Here is a 4,163-nt window from a genome sequence, read left to right as displayed (position 1 = left end):
ATATACTAATCGGAAGCACCATTAGAGCCTCCACGTTAATCCTAGATAACTAACAATAATAGCCATTGGATTTTAATTGTACGTGTTAGATTAAAAGAGATCAGCGTTACTCTATTTGCGGAAAGGTTAGAGTCCTGGACGGCTACAAGTCTGTTTATCCGTTGGATGTAAAAAATACAAGTCTGTTTATCCGTTGGATGAAAAAAATATCTGCTCTCCTATGACATATCCCACGTATGTGAGTCCTCCCATAGGTCACTTTCGGTTTCCCTTGAGAAAAAATCTCAGCGCTATCTCCTCCCACATTTGGCATACGTGAGCGGTGCTCTCCTTCACGTCTCTTTCTTTCCCTAGAAAAGGAAAAGTCTGAACGTAATCTCCTCCGATTTGACGATGAATTGACAATCTGCATCTAATTCAATCAGCCAGATGCATAAGACGCACCATCCTCCCCATGAAATTGGCAAACTACATCCAATTCAATCGCCAGATGAATAAACCGCATCTATCTCCCCATCGCCTCTCTTTTGCATCATATATATTTTGCAGCTCGGTGGCCCCATAGCAGGCAGCAGCAATGGTTGAAGTTTCCATCATCCACGTCAGATATGTGCAGATGTAATGTTGGCCAGAACCATGTACTTTGCACAAAAACAAGCTTCGCTGATCTCAGGTAAGCAACACGATCTTTTCTTTCATGATCCAATTGCTGATTCGATCTGGAAAAGCTGAGGACTCCTCCGTTGCTTGGATCTAGGTTCATAGAAGTCGTGCCTTGCGGTACCTGTGAAAGTAATGTACTCTTACAAATTTATTGGTAAAGCTTCTTCTTTACTCTAATTGGATAGAAACTGTACACAGAGGAACATCATCTTCATCCTTCTAATATTATATTGCCCATGGTGCCCAAACAAAAAGAGTTGATGGAAGATTCAACGTTTTCAAGTGGATTAGGTTTGTGCTGCCTACAATCCCGCATAAAGCCTATAAATTATTATTTTTTCTCTAACTGTTCATATGGACAAATTTCTACTGGATGATGCAAATTATTTCTTGCTGATAGGATGTGTTCACACATGCATGTTATCGACCTTTTAATAAAATTTTTTAGTACTAAAATTTGTTGAGACACTTTTAAGTAGTGCTCTAGCAGAACAATGCTCATTTTGCTTACTGCTGTTGCTACATAACTCCCGAAGTTTATTGTTATTGCTCAGCTTGCTTCAATGCTTGATTCGATGTGTACTTAGTCTGAACGGAACATGAAGTCATGATTATAGCTGATGTTCAATTCAGGTATAAACACATTGACTCCTCCTCTCATTTGACTATTTTTTTTATAATATGGAAATATAGATGCAAAAACAACTTACAAGAGGACGCCTTAATTTTCATATATGCAACTGTGACTCTGTGATATGAGAAGACTAATAATAGCTGTTAGATAAGGGTTCAATTTCATGATCATTCACTTAATTGGCTTTGTTTGCTTCATATCTTCTTTTTATGCGAAATATATACTTTGGAGGTCCAAAATCCAATCCATTGATTCTAAGAAAATAAAAAACCTGAGTAGCTCTGATTTTTGTACTAGGCAGCCGGAAGAACCCGTGTTGTCTCTTGCAACAAAATATAAAGACACAAAGCATGCATTGTCTACTACTGCTAATAAGCAGCTTCGATCACGTACAAGGGTAGCAGAAGAGAAAAGCTACCGATCACTGAGCCGGATGCAGTGGACCAGGTCCTCACCCAGAAACCAGACGACGGTGAAGCCTTAGGATCGAGTGCCAGCCAGCTCGAGTAGCTCCTCCCGTACGTCGCCGGCTGACGGCTGCAGTCTCCTGGTGTGAAGTAAAGGCATCATGCAGGTTGATCTACAATTCTACACACATCTAATGGTAGACCAGAGCCTGAGATCATTATTCTTCATGACCTTTACTTTTAGGTACATCGAACAACTTTTAACTCCTTTACTTACTACATTTGCATGATGCATGGATGAGCTTATAGTTTTAGAGCAGATATTTCTATTTTCTTTGGAGGAGTGTGGAACTGCTAATACTAGCCAACACATGTGTCTCCCGGTTTGCATTCAATAGATAGTGTTATGGTGAGAACAGGGAAAAACATGAAATATTGCTCATAATAATTGAGTCTAAGTTGACTTTTCGAAAAATATTTGCAAATTTTAGGGAGTGGAGTGATATGTTGACGGTGAAATCACCTTTTGACATCAAATTATTTTCACAGATGACGTTGTTTGATTTGAAAAATAAAATACAATGATGTGCTTTCTTATATTCTGTGTCTAGAATATCGAGTTGTTATAGGATACCGTTCAGTATATAGTCAAACATGAAACTAAATGATCTACCCAACCTAACCCCTTCTACATGGATGTCGCAAAGGCAAATTAACCACAAAAGATAAAATTCGCTTTCAAATATGGAAATCATGCGTCACAATGAGCATTCCTTTTCTATAACTTATACAAATTTATAAGGTACTATCACGTGCAAAAACCAATATATATAAATAAGGTGTTGTAGTATCTAGACCGTGCGGATGCTCGGGCCGACGACTAGTAAATATAAACCGTATATACGCCCGGTAGGCTAGCGTGTTGCGTGGTTGTTGTAACCGGTAGTTGTGGTTGTTAGGATTCATCCTCATCTTAGTATATCTTTCTTGAGGATCAATCCAACACAACCGAACTGCCAAATCTTGTAAACCTCTTTGCCTATATAACATGCAACGCGTCCCTGCCAGAGGCATACGCTTCATCCAATCTTTCATGGTATTCAGAGCCAACTTCCTCTCCAACATCCAAACCTAGTCATGGCTAGCTCCAGCTCCGCCGCCGCCGCTTTTGCCCTCATTCCCATCGCTGAGAAGCTGCACCGGGGCAACTACCTGGTCTGGCGCGCGCAAGCCCTAGCCACCATCCGCGGAGCGCAGCTGATTGATCACCTCAACCTTGATCACCCGTTCCCGGAGCCCAAGCTTGCCGATAAAGACGGTAAGCCGACAGATGTGCCAAACCCGGCGTATCTTGTCACCCTGGCGCAAGACTCACATGTGCTGAGCTTCATCTTCAACTCGATCTCGCCACCTGTGATGATCCAAGTCGCCCACTGCACCAAGGCCGCCGCGGCATGGACCGCCATCAGGGAGATGTTCCTCTCCCAGACGCAGGCCAACATCGTCAACACGCGGATCGCCCTCTCCACCACCAAAAATGGCACCACGACCATCGCCGACTACATCGGGCGCATGAAAGCGCTGGGCGACGAGATGGCTTCAGAAGGCAAGCCGCTCGACGATGATGACATGGTCTCCTACATCCTCGCCGGACTAGACTACGACTACATCTCGTTTGTCTCGTCCATCTGCGCCGTGAGGACTGAACCAATCAAGGTAGCTGAACTTTACTCTCAGTTGATCGGTTTTGAAAAGCGTCTTGCTATGTTCGAAGGTGGCAACCACTCCTCCCAGTCCTGGGACAATACCATCTCTCGTGGCCGTGGTGGTTTTGGCCATGGTGGAGGTGGCCGTGGCAATGGTGGCCGCGGCAATGGAGGAGGTGGCCGCGGCAACAGAGGCCGTGGCAATGGAGGCGGTGGTTGTGGCAATGGAGGCCGCGGCAACGGCAACGGCAACGGCAACGGAGGAGCCGATGACCTTCCTGAGGTCGTCTGCCAGATCTGCAAGAGGCCGAATCACACCGCCCTCGAATGCTACCGACGCTTCGACATCTCCTACACCAAGAACGAGAAGAGCGCCGTATCTGCCACAACCTCGTCCTATGGAGTAGATACCAACTGGTATCTGGACACTGGCGCCACCGATCACATCACCAGCGAGCTCGACAAGTTGACCGTCCACAACAAGTACCACGGCAACGATCAAGTTCACACTGCAAACGGAGAAGGTATGGAAATTAGTCATATTGGTCACACTACCGTTCGTTCCCCTACTCGTGATCTTCATCTAAAGAACATCTTGCATGTGCCCGATGCCGCCAAAAACCTTATCTCCGCCCACCGCCTATCCACTGATAATCATACTTTCCTTGAAGTTCACCCAACTTTTTTTCTCGTCAAGGAACAGGGAACGAGGAAAACCCTTCTGCACGGCAGGTGTAGACAAGGTCTCTACCC

General features: G+C 44.7%; 1 pseudogene; it reads left to right on the top strand.

The window, feature by feature from the left end:
- Positions 1 to 3,315: 3,315 nt before the first annotated feature.
- Positions 3,316 to 3,457, top strand: LOC123155162 (uncharacterized; annotated as a pseudogene).
- The last annotated feature ends 706 nt before the right edge of the window (positions 3,458 to 4,163 follow it).

Source organism: Triticum aestivum, chromosome 7A (assembly GCF_018294505.1).
Source record: "Triticum aestivum cultivar Chinese Spring chromosome 7A, IWGSC CS RefSeq v2.1, whole genome shotgun sequence".
NCBI classification, from domain to species: domain Eukaryota; kingdom Viridiplantae; phylum Streptophyta; class Magnoliopsida; order Poales; family Poaceae; genus Triticum; species Triticum aestivum.
Note: the sequence above shows the minus strand (reverse complement) of the source record. Positions and strands in the feature narration are given on the sequence as shown.